General features: G+C 42.3%; 48 non-coding genes across 48 annotated transcripts; all 48 read left to right on the top strand.

Moving 5' to 3' along the window:
• The first annotated feature begins 74 nt into the window (after positions 1 to 74).
• On the top strand, positions 75 to 146 carry trnaq-cug (transfer RNA glutamine (anticodon CUG)). The gene has a single exon. It is a non-coding gene; the product is annotated as a tRNA-Gln (tRNA).
• Positions 147 to 418: 272 nt separating this feature from the next.
• Positions 419 to 501, top strand: trnal-cag (transfer RNA leucine (anticodon CAG)). The gene has a single exon. It is a non-coding gene; the product is annotated as a tRNA-Leu (tRNA).
• Positions 502 to 656: 155 nt separating this feature from the next.
• trnaq-cug (transfer RNA glutamine (anticodon CUG)) lies at positions 657 to 728 on the top strand. Its single transcript has one exon. It is a non-coding gene; the product is annotated as a tRNA-Gln (tRNA).
• A 272-nt stretch (positions 729 to 1,000) lies between these two features.
• On the top strand, positions 1,001 to 1,083 carry trnal-cag (transfer RNA leucine (anticodon CAG)). Its single transcript has one exon. It is a non-coding gene; the product is annotated as a tRNA-Leu (tRNA).
• A 155-nt stretch (positions 1,084 to 1,238) lies between these two features.
• Positions 1,239 to 1,310, top strand: trnaq-cug (transfer RNA glutamine (anticodon CUG)). The gene has a single exon. It is a non-coding gene; the product is annotated as a tRNA-Gln (tRNA).
• Positions 1,311 to 2,301: 991 nt separating this feature from the next.
• On the top strand, positions 2,302 to 2,373 carry trnaq-cug (transfer RNA glutamine (anticodon CUG)). Its single transcript has one exon. It is a non-coding gene; the product is annotated as a tRNA-Gln (tRNA).
• Positions 2,374 to 3,159: 786 nt separating this feature from the next.
• Positions 3,160 to 3,242, top strand: trnal-cag (transfer RNA leucine (anticodon CAG)). Its single transcript has one exon. It is a non-coding gene; the product is annotated as a tRNA-Leu (tRNA).
• Positions 3,243 to 3,397: 155 nt separating this feature from the next.
• Positions 3,398 to 3,469, top strand: trnaq-cug (transfer RNA glutamine (anticodon CUG)). The gene has a single exon. It is a non-coding gene; the product is annotated as a tRNA-Gln (tRNA).
• A 272-nt stretch (positions 3,470 to 3,741) lies between these two features.
• Positions 3,742 to 3,824, top strand: trnal-cag (transfer RNA leucine (anticodon CAG)). The gene has a single exon. It is a non-coding gene; the product is annotated as a tRNA-Leu (tRNA).
• A 155-nt stretch (positions 3,825 to 3,979) lies between these two features.
• Positions 3,980 to 4,051, top strand: trnaq-cug (transfer RNA glutamine (anticodon CUG)). Its single transcript has one exon. It is a non-coding gene; the product is annotated as a tRNA-Gln (tRNA).
• A 272-nt stretch (positions 4,052 to 4,323) lies between these two features.
• Positions 4,324 to 4,406, top strand: trnal-cag (transfer RNA leucine (anticodon CAG)). The gene has a single exon. It is a non-coding gene; the product is annotated as a tRNA-Leu (tRNA).
• Positions 4,407 to 4,561: 155 nt separating this feature from the next.
• trnaq-cug (transfer RNA glutamine (anticodon CUG)) lies at positions 4,562 to 4,633 on the top strand. Its single transcript has one exon. It is a non-coding gene; the product is annotated as a tRNA-Gln (tRNA).
• A 245-nt stretch (positions 4,634 to 4,878) lies between these two features.
• On the top strand, positions 4,879 to 4,961 carry trnal-cag (transfer RNA leucine (anticodon CAG)). Its single transcript has one exon. It is a non-coding gene; the product is annotated as a tRNA-Leu (tRNA).
• A 665-nt stretch (positions 4,962 to 5,626) lies between these two features.
• On the top strand, positions 5,627 to 5,698 carry trnaq-cug (transfer RNA glutamine (anticodon CUG)). The gene has a single exon. It is a non-coding gene; the product is annotated as a tRNA-Gln (tRNA).
• A 271-nt stretch (positions 5,699 to 5,969) lies between these two features.
• Positions 5,970 to 6,052, top strand: trnal-cag (transfer RNA leucine (anticodon CAG)). The gene has a single exon. It is a non-coding gene; the product is annotated as a tRNA-Leu (tRNA).
• Positions 6,053 to 6,207: 155 nt separating this feature from the next.
• Positions 6,208 to 6,279, top strand: trnaq-cug (transfer RNA glutamine (anticodon CUG)). Its single transcript has one exon. It is a non-coding gene; the product is annotated as a tRNA-Gln (tRNA).
• A 786-nt stretch (positions 6,280 to 7,065) lies between these two features.
• Positions 7,066 to 7,148, top strand: trnal-cag (transfer RNA leucine (anticodon CAG)). The gene has a single exon. It is a non-coding gene; the product is annotated as a tRNA-Leu (tRNA).
• A 155-nt stretch (positions 7,149 to 7,303) lies between these two features.
• Positions 7,304 to 7,375, top strand: trnaq-cug (transfer RNA glutamine (anticodon CUG)). Its single transcript has one exon. It is a non-coding gene; the product is annotated as a tRNA-Gln (tRNA).
• A 272-nt stretch (positions 7,376 to 7,647) lies between these two features.
• Positions 7,648 to 7,730, top strand: trnal-cag (transfer RNA leucine (anticodon CAG)). Its single transcript has one exon. It is a non-coding gene; the product is annotated as a tRNA-Leu (tRNA).
• A 155-nt stretch (positions 7,731 to 7,885) lies between these two features.
• Positions 7,886 to 7,957, top strand: trnaq-cug (transfer RNA glutamine (anticodon CUG)). Its single transcript has one exon. It is a non-coding gene; the product is annotated as a tRNA-Gln (tRNA).
• Positions 7,958 to 8,229: 272 nt separating this feature from the next.
• Positions 8,230 to 8,312, top strand: trnal-cag (transfer RNA leucine (anticodon CAG)). The gene has a single exon. It is a non-coding gene; the product is annotated as a tRNA-Leu (tRNA).
• A 155-nt stretch (positions 8,313 to 8,467) lies between these two features.
• trnaq-cug (transfer RNA glutamine (anticodon CUG)) lies at positions 8,468 to 8,539 on the top strand. Its single transcript has one exon. It is a non-coding gene; the product is annotated as a tRNA-Gln (tRNA).
• Positions 8,540 to 8,784: 245 nt separating this feature from the next.
• trnal-cag (transfer RNA leucine (anticodon CAG)) lies at positions 8,785 to 8,867 on the top strand. The gene has a single exon. It is a non-coding gene; the product is annotated as a tRNA-Leu (tRNA).
• Positions 8,868 to 9,532: 665 nt separating this feature from the next.
• On the top strand, positions 9,533 to 9,604 carry trnaq-cug (transfer RNA glutamine (anticodon CUG)). Its single transcript has one exon. It is a non-coding gene; the product is annotated as a tRNA-Gln (tRNA).
• Positions 9,605 to 9,875: 271 nt separating this feature from the next.
• trnal-cag (transfer RNA leucine (anticodon CAG)) lies at positions 9,876 to 9,958 on the top strand. The gene has a single exon. It is a non-coding gene; the product is annotated as a tRNA-Leu (tRNA).
• Positions 9,959 to 10,113: 155 nt separating this feature from the next.
• trnaq-cug (transfer RNA glutamine (anticodon CUG)) lies at positions 10,114 to 10,185 on the top strand. Its single transcript has one exon. It is a non-coding gene; the product is annotated as a tRNA-Gln (tRNA).
• Positions 10,186 to 10,430: 245 nt separating this feature from the next.
• trnal-cag (transfer RNA leucine (anticodon CAG)) lies at positions 10,431 to 10,513 on the top strand. The gene has a single exon. It is a non-coding gene; the product is annotated as a tRNA-Leu (tRNA).
• Positions 10,514 to 10,971: 458 nt separating this feature from the next.
• Positions 10,972 to 11,054, top strand: trnal-cag (transfer RNA leucine (anticodon CAG)). Its single transcript has one exon. It is a non-coding gene; the product is annotated as a tRNA-Leu (tRNA).
• Positions 11,055 to 11,209: 155 nt separating this feature from the next.
• On the top strand, positions 11,210 to 11,281 carry trnaq-cug (transfer RNA glutamine (anticodon CUG)). Its single transcript has one exon. It is a non-coding gene; the product is annotated as a tRNA-Gln (tRNA).
• A 479-nt stretch (positions 11,282 to 11,760) lies between these two features.
• trnaq-cug (transfer RNA glutamine (anticodon CUG)) lies at positions 11,761 to 11,832 on the top strand. Its single transcript has one exon. It is a non-coding gene; the product is annotated as a tRNA-Gln (tRNA).
• A 272-nt stretch (positions 11,833 to 12,104) lies between these two features.
• On the top strand, positions 12,105 to 12,187 carry trnal-cag (transfer RNA leucine (anticodon CAG)). Its single transcript has one exon. It is a non-coding gene; the product is annotated as a tRNA-Leu (tRNA).
• A 665-nt stretch (positions 12,188 to 12,852) lies between these two features.
• trnaq-cug (transfer RNA glutamine (anticodon CUG)) lies at positions 12,853 to 12,924 on the top strand. The gene has a single exon. It is a non-coding gene; the product is annotated as a tRNA-Gln (tRNA).
• Positions 12,925 to 13,195: 271 nt separating this feature from the next.
• On the top strand, positions 13,196 to 13,278 carry trnal-cag (transfer RNA leucine (anticodon CAG)). The gene has a single exon. It is a non-coding gene; the product is annotated as a tRNA-Leu (tRNA).
• A 155-nt stretch (positions 13,279 to 13,433) lies between these two features.
• On the top strand, positions 13,434 to 13,505 carry trnaq-cug (transfer RNA glutamine (anticodon CUG)). Its single transcript has one exon. It is a non-coding gene; the product is annotated as a tRNA-Gln (tRNA).
• A 272-nt stretch (positions 13,506 to 13,777) lies between these two features.
• trnal-cag (transfer RNA leucine (anticodon CAG)) lies at positions 13,778 to 13,860 on the top strand. The gene has a single exon. It is a non-coding gene; the product is annotated as a tRNA-Leu (tRNA).
• A 155-nt stretch (positions 13,861 to 14,015) lies between these two features.
• Positions 14,016 to 14,087, top strand: trnaq-cug (transfer RNA glutamine (anticodon CUG)). The gene has a single exon. It is a non-coding gene; the product is annotated as a tRNA-Gln (tRNA).
• A 245-nt stretch (positions 14,088 to 14,332) lies between these two features.
• On the top strand, positions 14,333 to 14,415 carry trnal-cag (transfer RNA leucine (anticodon CAG)). The gene has a single exon. It is a non-coding gene; the product is annotated as a tRNA-Leu (tRNA).
• Positions 14,416 to 14,570: 155 nt separating this feature from the next.
• On the top strand, positions 14,571 to 14,642 carry trnaq-cug (transfer RNA glutamine (anticodon CUG)). The gene has a single exon. It is a non-coding gene; the product is annotated as a tRNA-Gln (tRNA).
• A 272-nt stretch (positions 14,643 to 14,914) lies between these two features.
• trnal-cag (transfer RNA leucine (anticodon CAG)) lies at positions 14,915 to 14,997 on the top strand. The gene has a single exon. It is a non-coding gene; the product is annotated as a tRNA-Leu (tRNA).
• Positions 14,998 to 15,152: 155 nt separating this feature from the next.
• trnaq-cug (transfer RNA glutamine (anticodon CUG)) lies at positions 15,153 to 15,224 on the top strand. The gene has a single exon. It is a non-coding gene; the product is annotated as a tRNA-Gln (tRNA).
• A 245-nt stretch (positions 15,225 to 15,469) lies between these two features.
• Positions 15,470 to 15,552, top strand: trnal-cag (transfer RNA leucine (anticodon CAG)). Its single transcript has one exon. It is a non-coding gene; the product is annotated as a tRNA-Leu (tRNA).
• Positions 15,553 to 15,707: 155 nt separating this feature from the next.
• Positions 15,708 to 15,779, top strand: trnaq-cug (transfer RNA glutamine (anticodon CUG)). Its single transcript has one exon. It is a non-coding gene; the product is annotated as a tRNA-Gln (tRNA).
• A 245-nt stretch (positions 15,780 to 16,024) lies between these two features.
• Positions 16,025 to 16,107, top strand: trnal-cag (transfer RNA leucine (anticodon CAG)). Its single transcript has one exon. It is a non-coding gene; the product is annotated as a tRNA-Leu (tRNA).
• Positions 16,108 to 16,262: 155 nt separating this feature from the next.
• trnaq-cug (transfer RNA glutamine (anticodon CUG)) lies at positions 16,263 to 16,334 on the top strand. The gene has a single exon. It is a non-coding gene; the product is annotated as a tRNA-Gln (tRNA).
• A 1,503-nt stretch (positions 16,335 to 17,837) lies between these two features.
• On the top strand, positions 17,838 to 17,909 carry trnaq-cug (transfer RNA glutamine (anticodon CUG)). Its single transcript has one exon. It is a non-coding gene; the product is annotated as a tRNA-Gln (tRNA).
• Positions 17,910 to 18,181: 272 nt separating this feature from the next.
• On the top strand, positions 18,182 to 18,264 carry trnal-cag (transfer RNA leucine (anticodon CAG)). Its single transcript has one exon. It is a non-coding gene; the product is annotated as a tRNA-Leu (tRNA).
• A 1,391-nt stretch (positions 18,265 to 19,655) lies between these two features.
• Positions 19,656 to 19,727, top strand: trnaq-cug (transfer RNA glutamine (anticodon CUG)). The gene has a single exon. It is a non-coding gene; the product is annotated as a tRNA-Gln (tRNA).
• Positions 19,728 to 20,720: 993 nt separating this feature from the next.
• trnaq-cug (transfer RNA glutamine (anticodon CUG)) lies at positions 20,721 to 20,792 on the top strand. The gene has a single exon. It is a non-coding gene; the product is annotated as a tRNA-Gln (tRNA).
• Positions 20,793 to 20,822: the final 30 nt, after the last annotated feature.

The raw sequence follows: 20,822 nt of genomic DNA, 5'->3' as shown, positions 1-20,822 counted from the left end.
TCACAGCATCTCTCCAAGCATCTAACTGGTGGATGAGATGGGCTTGCGGGCCTCAGATTACCTCAACTGAACAGGGTTCCATGGTGTAATGGCTAGCACTCTGGACTCTGAATCCAGTGATCCGAGTTCAAATCTCGGTGGGACCTACAGTTAAAGATGTACCACATTTATAGCACTCTTACCTTTCTACATAGTCAAGGTCAGCACCTGAACAACACTGATTGACTCCACATTAGGCTTGCTAAAACTTTGATATCTCTTTCATCATCTCTACAGGCAAGATATTTGCACCCGAGCCCTTTTGATTGTTTCAACTTTTTAAATCTCACATTTGGCTTCAACTTTTTAAAACTCACATTTGCCCATATCTTTACTAGCTTTTGATCGAATTTGTTGGGCTTATTTATATGTTTTAGTAGTCAGGATGGCCGAGCGGTCTAAGGCGCTGCGTTCAGGTCGCAGTCTCCATTGGAGGCGTGGGTTTAAATCCCACTTCTGACAGCTTACCTATGCAGTTACTTGGTCACTGGAGAGATTAACTGCATCGCGTGTTTTCCTTTGCAAACACATTTTGAATTCTATTCACAGCATCTCTCCAAGCATCTAACTGGTGGATGAGATGGGGTTGCGGGCCTAAGATTACCTCAACTGAACAGGGTTCCATGGTGTAATGGCTAGCACTCTGGACTCTGAATCCAGTGATCCGAGTTCAAATCTCGGTGGGACCTACAGTTAAAGATGTACCACATTTATAGCACTCTTACCTTTCTACATAGTCAAGGTCAGCACCTGGACAACACTGATTGACTCCACATTAGGCTTGCTAAAACTTTGATATCTCTTTCATCATCTCTACAGGCAAGATATTTGCACCCGAGCCCTTTTGATTGTTTCAACTTTTTAAATCTCACATTTGGCTTCAACTTTTTAAAACTCACATTTGCCCATATCTTTACTAGCTTTTGATCGAATTTGTTGGGCTTATTTATATGTTTTAGTAGTCAGGATGGCCGAGCGGTCTAAGGCGCTGCGTTCAGGTCGCAGTCTCCATTGGAGGCGTGGGTTTAAATCCCACTTCTGACAGCTTACCTATGCAGTTACTTGGTCACTGGAGAGATTAACTGCATCGCGTGTTTTCCTTTGCAAACACATTTTGAATTCTATTCACAGCATCTCTCCAAGCATCTAACTGGTGGATGAGATGGGGTTGCGGGCCTAAGATTACCTCAACTGAACAGGGTTCCATGGTGTAATGGCTAGCACTCTGGACTCTGAATCCAGTGATCCGAGTTCAAATCTCGGTGGGACCTACAGTTAAAGATGTACCACATTTATAGCACTCTTACCTTTCTACATAGTCAAGGTCAGCACCTGAACAACACTGATTGACTCCACATCAGCCTTGCTAAAACTTTGATATGTCTTTCATCATCTCAATAGGCAAGATATTTGCACCTGAGGCATTTTGATCGTTTCAACTTTTTAAATCTCACATTTGCCGATATCTTTGCTAGCTTTTGATCTAATTTTTTGGGCTTATTTATATGTTTGAGTAGTCAGGATGGCCGAGCAGTCTAAGGCGCTGCGTTCAGGTCGCAGTCTCCATTGGAGGCGTGGGTTCAAACCCCTTCTGACAGCTTACCTATGCAGTTACTTGGTCACTGGAGAGATTAATTGCATCGGGTTTTTTCCTTAGCAAACACATTTTGAATTCTATTCACAGCATCTCTCCAAGCATCTAACTGGTGGATGAGATTGGCTTGCGGGCCTCAGATTACCACAACTGAATCCAGTGATCCGAGTTCAAATCTCGGTGGGACCTACAGTTAAAGATGTACCACATTTATAGCACTCTTACCTTTCTATATAGTCAAGGTCAGCACCTGAACAACACTGATTGACTCCACATTAGGCTTGCTAAAACTTTGATATCTCTTTCATCATCTCTACAGGCAAGATATTTGCACCCGAGGCCTTTTGATTGTTTCAACTTTTTAAATCTCACATTTGGCTTCAACTTTTTAAAACTCACATTTGCCCATATCTTTACTAGCTTTTGATCGAATTTTTTGGGCTTATTTATATGTTTTAGTAGTCAGGATGGCCGAGCGGTCTAAGGCGCTGGGTTCAAATCCAACTTCTGACAGCTTACCTATGCAGTTACTTGGTCACTGGAGAGATTAACTGCATCGGGTGTTTTCCTTTGCAAACACATTTTGAATTCTATTCACAGCATCTCTCCAAGCATCTAACTTGTGGATGAGATGGGCTTGCGGGCCTCAGATTACCTCAACTGAACAGGGTTCCATGGTGTAATGGCTAGCACTCTGGACTCTGAATCCAGTGATCCGAGTTCAAATCTCGGTGGGACCTACAGTTAAAGATGTACCACATTTATAGCACTCTTACCTTTCTACATAGTCAAGGTCAGCACCTGAACAACACTGATTGACTCCACATCAGCCTTGCTAAAACTTTGATATGTCTTTCATCATCTCAATAGGCAAGATATTTGCACCTGAGGCATTTTGATCGTTTCAACTTTTTAAATCTCACATTTGCCGATATCTTTGCTAGCTTTTGATCGAATTTTTTGGGCTTATTTATATGTTTGAGTAGTCAGGATGGCCGAGCGGTCTAAGGTGCTGCCTTCAGGTCGCAGTCTCCATTGGAGGTGGGGGTTCAAATCCAACTTCTGACAGCTTACCTATGCAGTTACTTGGTCACTGGAGAGATTAACTGCATCGGGTGTTTTCCTTTGCAAACACATTTTGAATTCTATTCACAGCATCTCTCCAAGCATCTAACTGGTGGATGAGATTGGCTTGCGGGCCTCAGATTACCACAACTGAATCCAGTGATCCGAGTTCAAATCTCGGTGGGACCTACAGTTAAAGATGTACCACATTTATAGCACTCTTACCTTTCTACATAGTCAAGGTCAGCACCTGAACAACACTGATTGACTCCACATTAGGCTTGCTAAAACTTTGATATCTCTTTCATCATCTCTACAGGCAAGATATTTGCACCCGAGGCCTTTTGATTGTTTCAACTTTTTAAATCTCACATTTGGCTTCAACTTTTTAAAACTCACATTTGCCCATATCTTTACTAGCTTTTGATCGAATTTTTTGGGCTTATTTATATGTTTTAGTAGTCAGGATGGCCGAGCGGTCTAAGGCGCTGCGTTCAGGTCGCAGTCTCCATTGGAGGCGTGGGTTCAAATCCCACTTCTGACAGCTTACCTATGCAGTTACTTGGTCACTGGAGAGATTAACTGCATCGCGTGTTTTCCTTTGCAAACACATTTTGAATTCTATTCACAGCATCTCTCCAAGCATCTAACTGGTGGATGAGATGGGCTTGCGGGCCTCAGATTACCTCAACTGAACAGGGTTCCATGGTGTAATGGCTAGCACTCTGGACTCTGAATCCAGTGATCCGAGTTCAAATCTCGGTGGGACCTACAGTTAAAGATGTACCACATTTATAGCACTCTTACCTTTCTACATAGTCAAGGTCAGCACCTGAACAACACTGATTGACTCCACATTAGGCTTGCTAAAACTTTGATATCTCTTTCATCATCTCTACAGGCAAGATATTTGCACCCGAGCCCTTTTGATTGTTTCAACTTTTTAAATCTCACATTTGGCTTCAACTTTTTAAAACTCACATTTGCCCATATCTTTACTAGCTTTTGATCGAATTTGTTGGGCTTATTTATATGTTTTAGTAGTCAGGATGGCCGAGCGGTCTAAGGCGCTGCGTTCAGGTCGCAGTCTCCATTGGAGGCGTGGGTTTAAATCCCACTTCTGACAGCTTACCTATGCAGTTACTTGGTCACTGGAGAGATTAACTGCATCGCGTGTTTTCCTTTGCAAACACATTTTGAATTCTATTCACAGCATCTCTCCAAGCATCTAACTGGTGGATGAGATGGGGTTGCGGGCCTAAGATTACCTCAACTGAACAGGGTTCCATGGTGTAATGGCTAGCACTCTGGACTCTGAATCCAGTGATCCGAGTTCAAATCTCGGTGGGACCTACAGTTAAAGATGTACCACATTTATAGCACTCTTACCTTTCTACATAGTCAAGGTCAGCACCTGGACAACACTGATTGACTCCACATTAGGCTTGCTAAAACTTTGATATCTCTTTCATCATCTCTACAGGCAAGATATTTGCACCCGAGCCCTTTTGATTGTTTCAACTTTTTAAATCTCACATTTGGCTTCAACTTTTTAAAACTCACATTTGCCCATATCTTTACTAGCTTTTGATCGAATTTGTTGGGCTTATTTATATGTTTTAGTAGTCAGGATGGCCGAGCGGTCTAAGGCGCTGCGTTCAGGTCGCAGTCTCCATTGGAGGCGTGGGTTTAAATCCCACTTCTGACAGCTTACCTATGCAGTTACTTGGTCACTGGAGAGATTAACTGCATCGCGTGTTTTCCTTTGCAAACACATTTTGAATTCTATTCACAGCATCTCTCCAAGCATCTAACTGGTGGATGAGATGGGGTTGCGGGCCTAAGATTACCTCAACTGAACAGGGTTCCATGGTGTAATGGCTAGCACTCTGGACTCTGAATCCAGTGATCCGAGTTCAAATCTCGGTGGGACCTACAGTTAAAGATGTACCACATTTATAGCACTCTTACCTTTCTACATAGTCAAGGTCAGCACCTGAACAACACTGATTGACTCCACATCAGCCTTGCTAAAACTTTGATATGTCTTTCATCATCTCAATAGGCAAGATATTTGCACCTGAGGCATTTTGATCGTTTCAACTTTTTAAATCTCACATTTGCCGATATCTTTGCTAGCTTTTGATCTAATTTTTTGGGCTTATTTATATGTTTGAGTAGTCAGGATGGCCGAGCAGTCTAAGGCGCTGCGTTCAGGTCGCAGTCTCCATTGGAGGCGTGGGTTCAAATCCCACTTCTGACAGCTTACCTATGCAGTTACTTGGTCACTGGAGAGATTAATTGCATCGGGTTTTTTCCTTAGCAAACACATTTTGAATTCTATTCACAGCATCTCTCCAAGCATCTAACTGGTGGATGAGATTGGCTTGCGGGCCTCAGATTACCACAACTGAATCCAGTGATCCGAGTTCAAATCTCGGTGGGACCTACAGTTAAAGATGTACCACATTTATAGCACTCTTACCTTTCTATATAGTCAAGGTCAGCACCTGAACAACACTGATTGACTCCACATTAGGCTTGCTAAAACTTTGATATCTCTTTCATCATCTCTACAGGCAAGATATTTGCACCCGAGGCCTTTTGATTGTTTCAACTTTTTAAATCTCACATTTGGCTTCAACTTTTTAAAACTCACATTTGCCCATATCTTTACTAGCTTTTGATCGAATTTTTTGGGCTTATTTATATGTTTTAGTAGTCAGGATGGCCGAGCGGTCTAAGGCGCTGGGTTCAAATCCAACTTCTGACAGCTTACCTATGCAGTTACTTGGTCACTGGAGAGATTAACTGCATCGGGTGTTTTCCTTTGCAAACACATTTTGAATTCTATTCACAGCATCTCTCCAAGCATCTAACTTGTGGATGAGATGGGCTTGCGGGCCTCAGATTACCTCAACTGAACAGGGTTCCATGGTGTAATGGCTAGCACTCTGGACTCTGAATCCAGTGATCCGAGTTCAAATCTCGGTGGGACCTACAGTTAAAGATGTACCACATTTATAGCACTCTTACCTTTCTACATAGTCAAGGTCAGCACCTGAACAACACTGATTGACTCCACATTAGGCTTGCTAAAACTTTGATATCTCTTTCATCATCTCTACAGGCAAGATATTTGCACCCGAGGCCTTTTGATTGTTTCAACTTTTTAAATCTCACATTTGGCTTCAACTTTTTAAAACTCACATTTGCCTATATCTTTACTAGCTTTTGATCGAATATTTGGGCTTATTTATATGTTTTAGTAGTCAGGATGACCGAGCGGTCTAAGGCGCTGCGTTCAGGTCGCAGTCTCCATTGGAGGCGTGGGTTCAAATCCCACTTCTGACAGCTTACCTATGCAGTTACTTGGTCACTGGAGAGATTAACTGCATCGCGTGTTTTCCTTTGCAAACACATTTTGAATTCTATTCACAGCATCTCTCCAAGCATCTAACTGGTGGATGAGATGGGGTTGCGGGCCTAAGATTACCTCAACTGAACAGGGTTCCATGGTGTAATGGCTAGCACTCTGGACTCTGAATCCAGTGATCCGAGTTCAAATCTCGGTGGGACCTACAGTTAAAGATGTACCACATTTATAGCACTCTTACCTTTCTACATAGTCAAGGTCAGCACCTAAACAACACTGATTGACTCCACATCAGCCTTGCTAAAACTTTGATATGTCTTTCATCATCTCAATAGGCAAGATATTTGCACCTGAGGCATTTTGATCGTTTCAACTTTTTAAATCTCACATTTGCCGATATCTTTGCTAGCTTTTGATCGAATTTTTTGGGCTTATTTATATGTTTGAGTAGTCAGGATGGCCGAGCGGTCTAAGGTGCTGCCTTCAGGTCGCAGTCTCCATTGGAGGTGGGGGTTCAAATCCAACTTCTGACAGCTTACCTATGCAGTTACTTGGTCACTGGAGAGATTAACTGCATCGGGTGTTTTCCTTTGCAAACACATTTTGAATTCTATTCACAGCATCTCTCCAAGCATCTAACTGGTGGATGAGATTGGCTTGCGGGCCTCAGATTACCACAACTGAATCCAGTGATCCGAGTTCAAATCTCGGTGGGACCTACAGTTAAAGATGTACCACATTTATAGCACTCTTACCTTTCTACATAGTCAAGGTCAGCACCTGAACAACACTGATTGACTCCACATTAGGCTTGCTAAAACTTTGATATCTCTTTCATCATCTCTACAGGCAAGATATTTGCACCCGAGGCCTTTTGATTGTTTCAACTTTTTAAATCTCACATTTGGCTTCAACTTTTTAAAACTCACATTTGCCCATATCTTTACTAGCTTTTGATCGAATTTTTTGGGCTTATTTATATGTTTTAGTAGTCAGGATGGCCGAGCGGTCTAAGGCGCTGCGTTCAGGTCGCAGTCTCCATTGGAGGCGTGGGTTCAAATCCCACTTCTGACAGCTTACCTATGCAGTTACTTGGTCACTGGAGAGATTAACTGCATCGCGTGTTTTCCTTTGCAAACACATTTTGAATTCTATTCACAGCATCTCTCCAAGCATCTAACTGGTGGATGAGATGGGCTTGCGGGCCTCAGATTACCTCAACTGAACAGGGTTCCATGGTGTAATGGCTAGCACTCTGGACTCTGAATCCAGTGATCCGAGTTCAAATCTCGGTGGGACCTACAGTTAAAGATGTACCACATTTATAGCACTCTTACCTTTCTACATAGTCAAGGTCAGCACCTGAACAACACTGATTGACTCCACATTAGGCTTGCTAAAACTTTGATATCTCTTTCATCATCTCTACAGGCAAGATATTTGCACCCGAGCCCTTTTGATTGTTTCAACTTTTTAAATCTCACATTTGGCTTCAACTTTTTAAAACTCACATTTGCCCATATCTTTACTAGCTTTTGATCGAATTTGTTGGGCTTATTTATATGTTTTAGTAGTCAGGATGGCCGAGCGGTCTAAGGCGCTGCGTTCAGGTCGCAGTCTCCATTGGAGGCGTGGGTTTAAATCCCACTTCTGACAGCTTACCTATGCAGTTACTTGGTCACTGGAGAGATTAACTGCATCGCGTGTTTTCCTTTGCAAACACATTTTGAATTCTATTCACAGCATCTCTCCAAGCATCTAACTGGTGGATGAGATGGGGTTGCGGGCCTAAGATTACCTCAACTGAACAGGGTTCCATGGTGTAATGGCTAGCACTCTGGACTCTGAATCCAGTGATCCGAGTTCAAATCTCGGTGGGACCTACAGTTAAAGATGTACCACATTTATAGCACTCTTACCTTTCTACATAGTCAAGGTCAGCACCTGGACAACACTGATTGACTCCACATTAGGCTTGCTAAAACTTTGATATCTCTTTCATCATCTCTACAGGCAAGATATTTGCACCCGAGCCCTTTTGATTGTTTCAACTTTTTAAATCTCACATTTGGCTTCAACTTTTTAAAACTCACATTTGCCCATATCTTTACTAGCTTTTGATCGAATTTGTTGGGCTTATTTATATGTTTTAGTAGTCAGGATGGCCGAGCGGTCTAAGGCGCTGCGTTCAGGTCGCAGTCTCCATTGGAGGCGTGGGTTTAAATCCCACTTCTGACAGCTTACCTATGCAGTTACTTGGTCACTGGAGAGATTAACTGCATCGCGTGTTTTCCTTTGCAAACACATTTTGAATTCTATTCACAGCATCTCTCCAAGCATCTAACTGGTGGATGAGATGGGGTTGCGGGCCTAAGATTACCTCAACTGAACAGGGTTCCATGGTGTAATGGCTAGCACTCTGGACTCTGAATCCAGTGATCCGAGTTCAAATCTCGGTGGGACCTACAGTTAAAGATGTACCACATTTATAGCACTCTTACCTTTCTACATAGTCAAGGTCAGCACCTGAACAACACTGATTGACTCCACATCAGCCTTGCTAAAACTTTGATATGTCTTTCATCATCTCAATAGGCAAGATATTTGCACCTGAGGCATTTTGATCGTTTCAACTTTTTAAATCTCACATTTGCCGATATCTTTGCTAGCTTTTGATCTAATTTTTTGGGCTTATTTATATGTTTGAGTAGTCAGGATGGCCGAGCAGTCTAAGGCGCTGCGTTCAGGTCGCAGTCTCCATTGGAGGCGTGGGTTCAAATCCCACTTCTGACAGCTTACCTATGCAGTTACTTGGTCACTGGAGAGATTAATTGCATCGGGTTTTTTCCTTAGCAAACACATTTTGAATTCTATTCACAGCATCTCTCCAAGCATCTAACTGGTGGATGAGATTGGCTTGCGGGCCTCAGATTACCACAACTGAATCCAGTGATCCGAGTTCAAATCTCGGTGGGACCTACAGTTAAAGATGTACTACATTTATAGCACTCTTACCTTTCTACATAGTCAAGGTCAGCACCTGAACAACACTGATTGACTCCACATTAGGCTTGCTAAATCTTTGATATCTCTTTCATCATCTCTACAGGCAAGATATTTGCACCCGAGGCCTTTTGATTGTTTCAACTTTTTAAATCTCACATTTGGCTTCAACTTTTTAAAACTCACATTTGCCGATATCTTTACTAGCTTTTGATCGAATTTTTTGGGCTTATTTATATGTTTTAGTAGTCAGGATGGCCGAGCGGTCTAAGGCGCTGGGTTCAAATCCAACTTCTGACAGCTTACCTATGCAGTTACTTGGTCACTGGAGAGATTAACTGCATCGGGTGTTTTCCTTTGCAAACACATTTTGAATTCTATTCACAGCATCTCTCCAAGCATCTAACTTGTGGATGAGATGGGCTTGCGGGCCTCAGATTACCTCAACTGAACAGGGTTCCATGGTGTAATGGCTAGCACTCTGGACTCTGAATCCAGTGATCCGAGTTCAAATCTCGGTGGGACCTACAGTTAAAGATGTACCACATTTATAGCACTCTTACCTTTCTACATAGTCAAGGTCAGCACCTGAACAACACTGATTGACTCCACATTAGGCTTGCTAAAACTTTGATATCTCTTTCATCATCTCTACAGGCAAGATATTTGCACCCGAGGCCTTTTGATTGTTTCAACTTTTTAAATCTCACATTTGGCTTCAACTTTTTAAAACTCACATTTGCCTATATCTTTACTAGCTTTTGATCGAATATTTGGGCTTATTTATATGTTTTAGTAGTCAGGATGGCCGAGCGGTCTAAGGGGCTGCGTTCAGGTCGCAATCTCTATTGGAGGCGTGGGTTCAAATCCCACTTCTGACAGCTTACCTATGCAGTTACTTGGTCACTGGAGAGATTAACTGCATCGGGTGTTTTCCTTTGCAAACACATTTTGAATTCTATTCACAGCATCTCTCCAAGCATCTAACTTGTGGATGAGATGGGCTTGCGGGCCTCAGATTACCACAACTGAACAGGGTTCCATTGTGTAATGGCTAGCACTCTGGACTCTGAATCCAGTGATCCGAGTTCAAATCTCGGTGGGACCTACAGTTAAAGATGTACCACATTTATAGCACTCTTACCTTTCTACATAGTCAAGGTCAGCACCTGAACAACACTGATTGACTCCACATCAGCCTTGCTAAAACTTTGATATGTCTTTCATCATCTCAATAGGCAAGATATTTGCACCTGAGGCATTTTGATCGTTTCAACTTTTTAAATCTCACATTTGCCGATATCTTTGCTAGCTTTTGATCTAATTTTTTGGGCTTATTTATATGTTTGAGTAGTCAGGATGGCCGAGCAGTCTAAGGCGCTGCGTTCAGGTCGCAGTCTCCATTGGAGGCGTGGGTTCAAATCCCACTTCTGACAGCTTACCTATGCAGTTACTTGGTCACTGGAGAGATTAATTGCATCGGGTTTTTTCCTTAGCAAAAACATTTTGAATTCTATTCACAGCATCTCTCCAAGCATCTAACTGGTGGATGAGATTGGCTTGCGGGCCTCAGATTACCACAACTGAATCCAGTGATCCGAGTTCAAATCTCGGTGGGACCTACAGTTAAAGATGTACCACATTTATAGCACTCTTACCTTTCTACATAGTCAAGGTCAGCACCTGAACAACACTGATTGACTCCACATTAGGCTTGCTAAAACTTTGATATCTCTTTCATCATCTCTACAGGCAAGATATTTGCACCCGAGGCCTTTTGATTGTTTCAACTTTTTAAATCTCACATTTGGCTTCAACTTTTTAAAACTCACATTTGCCTATATCTTTACTAGCTTTTGATCGAATTTTTTGGGCTTATTTATATGTTTTAGTAGTCAGGATGGCCGAGCGGTCTAAGGCGCTGCGTTCAGGTCGCAGTCTCCATTGGAGGCGTGGGTTTAAATCCCACTTCTGACAGCTTACCTATGCAGTTACTTGGTCACTGGAGAGATTAACTGCATCGGGTGTTTTCCTTTGCAAACACATTTTGAATTCTATTCACAGCATCTCTCCAAGCATCTAACTTGTGGATGAGATGGGCTTGCGGGCCTCAGATTACCACAACTGAACAGGGTTCCATTGTGTAATGGCTAGCACTCTGGACTCTGAATCCAGTGATCCGAGTTCAAATCTCGGTGGGACCTACAGTTAAAGATGTACCACATTTATAGCACTCTTACCTTTCTACATAGTCAAGGTCAGCACCTGAACAACACTGATTGACTCCACATTAGGCTTGCTAAAACTTTGATATCTCTTTCATCATCTCTACAGGCAAGATATTTGCACCCGAGGCCTTTTGATTGTTTCAACTTTTTAAATCTCACATTTGGCTTCAACTTTTTAAAACTCACATTTGCCCATATCTTTACTAGCTTTTGATCGAATTTTTTGGGCTTATTTATATGTTTTAGTAGTCAGGATGGCCGAGCGGTCTAAGGCGCTGGGTTCAAATCCAACTTCTGACAGCTTACCTATGCAGTTACTTGGTCACTGGAGAGATTAACTGCATCGGGTGTTTTCCTTTGCAAACACATTTTGAATTCTATTCACAGCATCTCTCCAAGCATCTAACTTGTGGATGAGATGGGCTTGCGGGCCTCAGATTACCTCAACTGACCAGGGTTCCATGGTGTAATGGCTAGCACTCTGGACTCTGAATCCAGTGATCCGAGTTCAAATCTCGGTGGGACCTACAGTTAAAGATGTACCACATTTATAGCACTCTTACCTTTCTACATAGTCAAGGTCAGCACCTGAACAACACTGATTGACTCCACATTAGGCTTGCTAAAACTTTGATATCTCTTTCATCATCTCAATAGGCAAGATATTTGCACCCGAGGCCTTTTGATTGTTTCAACTTTTTAAATCTCACATTTGGCTTCAACTTTTTAAAACTCACATTTGCCGATATCTTTACTAGCTTTTGATCGAATTTTTTGGGCTTATTTATATGTTTTAGTAGTCAGGATGGCCGAGCGGTCTAAGGCGCTGCGTTCAGGACGCAGTCTCCATTGGAGGCGTGGGTTCAAATCCCACTTCTGACAGCTTACCTATGCAGTTACTTGTTCACTGGAGAGATTAACTGCATCGCGTGTTTTCCTTTGCAAACACATTTTGAATTCTATTCACAGCATCTCTCCAAGCATCTAACTGGTGGATGAGATTGGCTTGCGGGCCTCAGATTACCACAACTGAATCCAGTGATCCGAGTTCAAATCTCGGTGGGACCTACAGTTAAAGATGTACTACATTTATAGCACTCTTACCTTTCTACATAGTCAAGGTCAGCACCTGAACAACACTGATTGACTCCACATTAGGCTTGCTAAATCTTTGATATCTCTTTCATCATCTCTACAGGCAAGATATTTGCACCCGAGGCCTTTTGATTGTTTCAACTTTTTAAATCTCACATTTGGCTTCAACTTTTTAAAACTCACATTTGCCGATATCTTTACTAGCTTTTGATCGAATTTTTTGGGCTTATTTATATGTTTTAGTAGTCAGGATGGCCGAGCGGTCTAAGGCGCTGGGTTCAAATCCAACTTCTGACAGCTTACCTATGCAGTTACTTGGTCACTGGAGAGATTAACTGCATCGGGTGTTTTCCTTTGCAAACACATTTTGAATTCTATTCACAGCATCTCTCCAAGCATCTAACTTGTGGATGAGATGGGCTTGCGGGCCTCAGATTACCTCAACTGAACAGGGTTCCATGGTGTAATGGCTAGCACTCTGGACTCTGAATCCAGTGATCCGAGTTCAAATCTCGGTGGGACCTACAGTTAAAGATGTACCACATTTATAGCACTCTTACCTTTCTACATAGTCAAGGTCAGCACCTGAACAACACTGATTGACTCCACATTAGGCTTGCTAAAACTTTGATATCTCTTTCATCATCTCTACAGGCAAGATATTTGCACCCGAGGCCTTTTGATTGTTTCAACTTTTTAAATCTCACATTTGGCTTCAACTTTTTAAAACTCACATTTGCCTATATCTTTACTAGCTTTTGATCGAATATTTGGGCTTATTTATATGTTTTAGTAGTCAGGATGGCCGAGCGGTCTAAGGGGCTGCGTTCAGGTCGCAGTCTCCATTGGAGGCGTGGGTTCAAATCCCACTTCTGACAGCTTACCTATGCAGTTACTTGGTCACTGGAGAGATTAACTGCATCGGGTGTTTTCCTTTGCAAACACATTTTGAATTCTATTCACAGCATCTCTCCAAGCATCTAACTTGTGGATGAGATGGGCTTGCGGGCCTCAGATTACCACAACTGAACAGGGTTCCATTGTGTAATGGCTAGCACTCTGGACTCTGAATCCAGTGATCCGAGTTCAAATCTCGGTGGGACCTACAGTTAAAGATGTACCACATTTATAGCACTCTTACCTTTCTACATAGTCAAGGTCAGCACCTGAACAACACTGATTGACTCCACATTAGGCTTGCTAAAACTTTGATATCTCTTTCATCATCTCAATAGGCAAGATATTTGCACCCGAGGCCTTTTGATTGTTTCAACTTTTTAAATCTCACATTTGGCTTCAACTTTTTAAAACTCACATTTGCCCATATCTTTACTAGCTTTTGATCGAATTTTTTGGGCTTATTTATATGTTTTAGTAGTCAGGATGGCCGAGCGGTCTAAGGCGCTGCGTTCAGGTCGCAGTCTCCATTGGAGGCGTGGGTTCAAATCCCACTTCTGACAGCTTACCTATGCAGTTACTTGGTCACTGGAGAGATTAACTGCATCGCGTGTTTTCCTTTGCAAACACATTTTGAATTCTATTCACAGCATCTCTCCAAGCATCTAACTGGTGGATGAGATGGGGTTGCGGGCCTAAGATTACCTCAACTGAACAGGGTTCCATGGTGTAATGGCTAGCACTCTGGACTCTGAATCCAGTGATCCGAGTTCAAATCTCGGTGGGACCTACAGTTAAAGATGTACCACATTTATAGCACTCTTACCTTTCTACATAGTCAAGGTCAGCACCTGAACAACACTGATTGACTCCACATCAGCCTTGCTAAAACTTTGATATGTCTTTCATCATCTCAATAGGCAAGATATTTGCACCTGAGGCATTTTGATCGTTTCAACTTTTTAAATCTCACATTTGCCGATATCTTTGCTAGCTTTTGATCGAATTTTTTGGGCTTATTTATATGTTTGAGTAGTCAGGATGGCCGAGCGGTCTAAGGCGCTGCGTTCAGGTCGCAGTCTCCATTGGAGGCGTGGGTTTAAATCCCACTTCTGACAGCTTACCTATGCAGTTACTTGGTCACTGGAGAGATTAACTGCATCGCGTGTTTTCCTTTGCAAACACATTTTGAATTCTATTCACAGCATCTCTCCAAGCATCTAACTGGTGGATGAGATGGGGTTGCGGGCCTAAGATTACCTCAACTGAACAGGGTTCCATGGTGTAATGGCTAGCACTCTGGACTCTGAATCCAGTGATCCGAGTTCAAATCTCGGTGGGACCTACAGTTAAAGATGTACCACATTTATAGCACTCTTACCTTTCTACATAGTCAAGGTCAGCACCTGGACAACACTGATTGACTCCACATTAGGCTTGCTAAAACTTTGATATCTCTTTCATCATCTCTACAGGCAAGATATTTGCACCCGAGCCCTTTTGATTGTTTCAACTTTTTAAATCTCACATTTGGCTTCAACTTTTTAAAACTCACATTTGCCCATATCTTTACTAGCTTTTGATCGAATTTGTTGGGCTTATTTATATGTTTTAGTAGTCAGGATGGCCGAGCGGTCTAAGGCGCTGCGTTCAGGTCGCAGTCTCCATTGGAGGCGTGGGTTTAAATCCCACTTCTGACAGCTTACCTAAGCAGTTACTTGGTCACTGGAGAGATTAACTGCATCGCGTGTTTTCCTTTGCAAACACATTTTGAATTCTATTCACAGCATCTCTCCAAGCATCTAACTGGTGGATGAGATGGGGTTGCGGGCCTAAGATTACCTCAACTGAACAGGGTTCCATGGTGTAATGGCTAGCACTCTGGACTCTGAATCCAGTGATCCGAGTTCAAATCTCGGTGGGACCTACAGTTAAAGATGTACCACATTTATAGCACTCTTACCTTTCTACATAGTCAAGGTCAGCACCTGAACAACACTGATTGACTCCACATCAGCCTTGCTAAAACTTTGATATGTCTTTCATCATCTCAATAGGCAAGATATTTGCACCTGAGGCATTTTGATCGTTTCAACTTTTTAAATCTCACATTTGCCGATATCTTTGCTAGCTTTTGATCTAATTTTTTGGGCTTATTTATATGTTTGAGTAGTCAGGATGGCCGAGCAGTCTAAGGCGCTGCGTTCAGGTCGCAGTCTCCATTGGAGGCGTGGGTTCAAATCCCACTTCTGACAGCTTACCTATGCAGTTACTTGGTCACTGGAGAGATTAATTGCATCGGGTTTTTTCCTTAGCAAACACATTTTGAATTCTATTCACAGCATCTCTCCAAGCATCTAACTGGTGGATGAGATGGGGTTGCGGGCCTAAGATTACCTCAACTGAACAGGGTTCCATGGTGTAATGGCTAGCACTCTGGACTCTGAATCCAGTGATCCGAGTTCAAATCTCGGTGGGACCTACAGTTAAAGATGTACCACATTTATAGCACTCTTACCTTTCTACATAGTCAAGGTCAGCACCTGAACAACACTGATTGACTCCACATCAGCCTTGCTAAAACTTTGATATGTCTTTCATCATCTCAATAGGCAAGATATTTGCACCTGAGGCATTTTGATCGTTTCAACTTTTTAAATCTCACATTTGCCGATATCTTTGCTAGCTTTTGATCTAATTTTTTGGGCTTATTTATATGTTTGAGTAGTCAGGATGGCCGAGCAGTCTAAGGCGCTGCGTTCAGGTCGCAGTCTCCATTGGAGGCGTGGGTTCAAATCCCACTTCTGACAGCTTACCTATGCAGTTACTTGGTCACTGGAGAGATTAATTGCATCGGGTTTTTTCCTTAGCAAACACATTTTGAATTCTATTCACAGCATCTCTCCAAGCATCTAACTGGTGGATGAGATGGGGTTGCGGGCCTAAGATTACCTCAACTGAACAGGGTTCCATGGTGTAATGGCTAGCACTCTGGACTCTGAATCCAGTGATCCGAGTTCAAATCTCGGTGGGACCTACAGTTAAAGATGTACCACATTTATAGCACTCTTACCTTTCTACATAGTCAAGGTCAGCACCTGAACAACACTGATTGACTCCACATCAGCCTTGCTAAAACTTTGATATGTCTTTCATCATCTCAATAGGCAAGATATTTGCACCTGAGGCATTTTGATCGTTTCAACTTTTTAAATCTCACATTTGCCGATATCTTTGCTAGCTTTTGATCGAATTTTTTGGGCTTATTTATATGTTTGAGTAGTCAGGATGGCCGAGCGGTCTAAGGTGCTGCCTTCAGGTCGCAGTCTCCATTGGAGGTGGGGGTTCAAATCCAACTTCTGACAGCTTACCTATGCAGTTACTTGGTCACTGGAGAGATTAACTGCATCGGGTGTTTTCCTTTGCAAACACATTTTGAATTCTATTCACAGCATCTCTCCAAGCATCTAACTGGTGGATGAGATTGGCTTGCGGGCCTCAGATTACCACAACTGAATCCAGTGATCCGAGTTCAAATCTCGGTGGGACCTACAGTTAAAGATGTACCACATTTATAGCACTCTTACCTTTCTACATAGTCAAGGTCAGCACCTGAACAACACTGATTGACTCCACATTAGGCTTGCTAAAACTTTGATATCTCTTTCATCATCTCTACAGGCAAGATATTTGCACCCGAGGCCTTTTGATTGTTTCAACTTTTTAAATCTCACATTTGGCTTCAACTTTTTAAAACTCACATTTGCCGATATCTTTACTAGCTTTTGATCGAATTTTTTGGGCTTATTTATATGTTTTAGTAGTCAGGATGGCCGAGCGGTCTAAGGCGCTGGGTTCAAATCCAACTTCTGACAGCTTACCTATGCAGTTACTTGGTCATTGGAGAGATTAACTGCATCGGGTGTTTTCCTTTGCAAACACATTTTGAATTCTATTCACAGCATCTCTCCAAGCATCTAACTGGTGGATGAGATTGGCTTGCGGGCCTCAGATTACCACAACTGAATCCAGTGATCCGAGTTCAAATCTCGGTGGGACCTACAGTTAAAGATGTACTACATTTATAGCACTCTTACCTTTCTACATAGTCAAGGACAGCACCTGAACAACACTGATTGACTCCACATTAGGCTTGCTAAAACTTTGATATCTCTTTCATCATCTCTACAGGCAAGATATTTGCACCCGAGGCCTTTTGATTGTTTCAACTTTTTAAATCTCACATTTGGCTTCAACTTTTTAAAACTCACATTTGCCGATATCTTTACTAGCTTTTGATCGAATTTTTTGGGCTTATTTATATGTTTTAGTAGTCAGGATGGCCGAGCGGTCTAAGGCGCTGGGTTCAAATCCAACTTCTGACAGCTTACCTATGCAGTTACTTGGTCATTGGAGAGATTAACTGCATCGGGTGTTTTCCTTTGCAAACACATTTTGAATTCTATTCACAGCATCTCTCCAAGCATCTAACTTGTGGATGAGATGGGCTTGCGGGCCTCAGATTACCTCAACTGAACAGGGTTCCATGGTGTAATGGCTAGCACTCTGGACTCTGAATCCAGTGATCCGAGTTCAAATCTCGGTGGGACCTACAGTTAAAGATGTACCACATTTATAGCAGTCTTACCTTTCTACATAGTCAAGGTCAGCACCTGAACAACACTGATTGACTCCACATTAGGCTTGCTAAAACTTTGATATCTCTTTCATCATCTCAATAGGCAAGATATTTGCACCCGAGGCCTTTTGATTGTTTCAACTTTTTAAATCTCACATTTGGCTTCAACTTTTTAAAACTCACATTTGCCGATATCTTTACTAGCTTTTGATCGAATTTTTTGGGCTTATTTATATGTTTTAGTAGTCAGGATGGCCGAGCGGTCTAAGGCGCTGCGTTCAGGTCGCAGTCTCCATTGGAGGCGTGGGTTCAAATCCCACTTCTGACAGCTTACCTATGCAGTTACTTGGTCACTGGAGAGATTAACTGCATCGCGTGTTTTCCTTTGCAAACACATTTTGAATTCTATTCACAGCATCTCTCCAAGCATCTGACAGCTTACCTATGCAGTTACTTGGTCACTGGAGAGATTAACTGCATCGCGTGTTTTCCTTTGCAAACACATTTTGAATTCTATTCACAGCATCTCTCCAAGCATCTGACAGCTTACCTATGCAGTTACTTGGTCACTGGAGAGATTAACTGCATCGGGTGTTTTCCTTTGCAAACACATTTTGAATTCTATTCACAGCATCTCTCCAAGCATCTAACTGGTGGATGAGATTGGCTTGCGGTCCTCAGATTACCACAACTGAATCCAGTGATCCGAGTTCAAATCTCGGTGGGACCTACAGTTAAAGATGTACCACATTTATAGCACTCTTACCTTTCTACATAGTCAAGGTCAGCACCTGAACAACACTGATTGACTCCACATTAGGCTTGCTAAAACTTTGATATCTCTTTCATCATCTCTACAGGCAAGATATTTGCACCCGAGGCCTTTTGATTGTTTCAACTTTTTAAATCTCACATTTGGCTTCAACTTTTTAAAACTCACATTTGCCGATATCTTTACTAGCTTTTGATCGAATTTTTTGGGCTTATTTATATGTTTTAGTAGTCAGGATGGCCGAGCGGTCTAAGGCGCTGGGTTCAAATCCAACTTCTGACAGCTTACCTATGCAGTTACTTGGTCATTGGAGAGATTAACTGCATCGGGTGTTTTCCTTTGCAAACACATTTTGAATTCTATTCACAGCATCTCTCCAAGCATCTAACTGGTGGATGAGATTGGCTTGCGGGCCTCAGATTACCACAACTGAATCCAGTGATCCGAGTTCAAATCTCGGTGGGACCTACAGTTAAAGATGTACTACATTTATAGCACTCTTACCTTTCTACATATTCAAGGTCAGCACCTGAACAACACTGATTGACTCCACATTAGGCTTGCTAAAACTTTGATATCTCTTTCATCATCTCTACAGGCAAGATATTTGCACCCGAGGCCTTTTGATTGTTTCAACTTTTTAAATCTCACATTTGGCTTCAACTTTTTAAAACTCACATTTGCCGATATCTTTACTAGCTTTTGATCGAATTTTTTGGGCTTATTTATATGTTTTAGTAGTCAGGATGGCCGAGCGGTCTAAGGCGCTGGGTTCAAATCCAACTTCTGACAGCTTACCTATGCAGTTACTTGGTCATTGGAGAGATTAACTGCATCGGGTGTTTTCCTTTGCAAACACATTTTGAATTCTATTCACAGCATCTCTCCAAGCATCTAACTTGTGGATGAGATGGGCTTGCGGGCCTCAGATTACCTCAACTGAACAGGGTTCCATGGTGTAATGGCTAGCACTCTGGACTCTGAATCCAGTGATCCGAGTTCAAATCTCGGTGGGACCTACAGTTAAAGATGTACCACATTTATAGCACTCTTACCTTTCTACATAGTCAAGGTCAGCACCTGAACAACACTGATTGACTCCACATCAGCCTTGCTAAAACTTTGATATGTCTTTCATCATCTCAATAGGCAAGATATTTGCACCTGAGGCATTTTGATCGTTTCAACTTTTTAAATCTCACATTTGCCGATATCTTTGCTAGCTTTTGATCGAATTTTTTGGGCTTATTTATATGTTTGAGTAGTCAGGATGGCCGAGCGGTCTAAGGTGCTGCCTTCAGGTCGCAGTCTCCATTGGAGGTGGGGGTTCAAATCCAACTTCTGACAGCTTACCTATGCAGTTACTTGGTCACTGGAGAGATTAACTGCATCGGGTGTTTTCCTTTGCAAACACATTTTGAATTCTATTCACAGCATCTCTCCAAGCATCTAACTGGTGGATGAGATTGGCTTGCGGGCCTCAGATTACCACAACTGAATCCAGTGATCCGAGTTCAAATCTCGGTGGGACCTACAGTTAAAGATGTACCACATTTATAGCACTCTTACCTTTCTACATAGTCAAGGTCAGCACCTGAACAACACTGATTGACTCCACATTAGGCTTGCTAAAACTTTGATATCTCTTTCATCATCTCAATAGGCAAGATATTTGCACCCGAGGCCTTTTGATTGTTTCAACTTTTTAAATCTCACATTTGGCTTCAACTTTTTAAAACTCACATTTGCCGATATCTTTACTAGCTTTTGATCGATTTTTTTGGGCTTATTTATATGTTTTAGTAGTCAGGATGGCCGAGCGGTCTAAGGCGCTGGGTTCAAATCCAACTTCTGACAGCTTACCTATGCAGTTACTTGGTCACTGGAGAGATTAACTGCATCGGGTGTTTTCCTTTGCAAACACATTTTGAATTCTATTCACAGCATCTCTCCAAGCATCTAACTTGTGGATGAGATGGGCTTGCGGGCCTCAGATTACCTCAACTGAACAGGGTTCCATGGTGTAATGGCTAGCACTCTGGACTCTGAATCCAGTGATCCGAGTTCAAATCTCGGTGGGACCTACAGTTAAAGATGTACCACATTTATAGCAC

This window comes from Pleuronectes platessa, chromosome 5 (assembly GCF_947347685.1).
Source record: "Pleuronectes platessa chromosome 5, fPlePla1.1, whole genome shotgun sequence".
NCBI classification, from domain to species: Eukaryota; Metazoa; Chordata; class Actinopteri; order Pleuronectiformes; family Pleuronectidae; genus Pleuronectes; species Pleuronectes platessa.
Note: the sequence above shows the minus strand (reverse complement) of the source record. Positions and strands in the feature narration are given on the sequence as shown.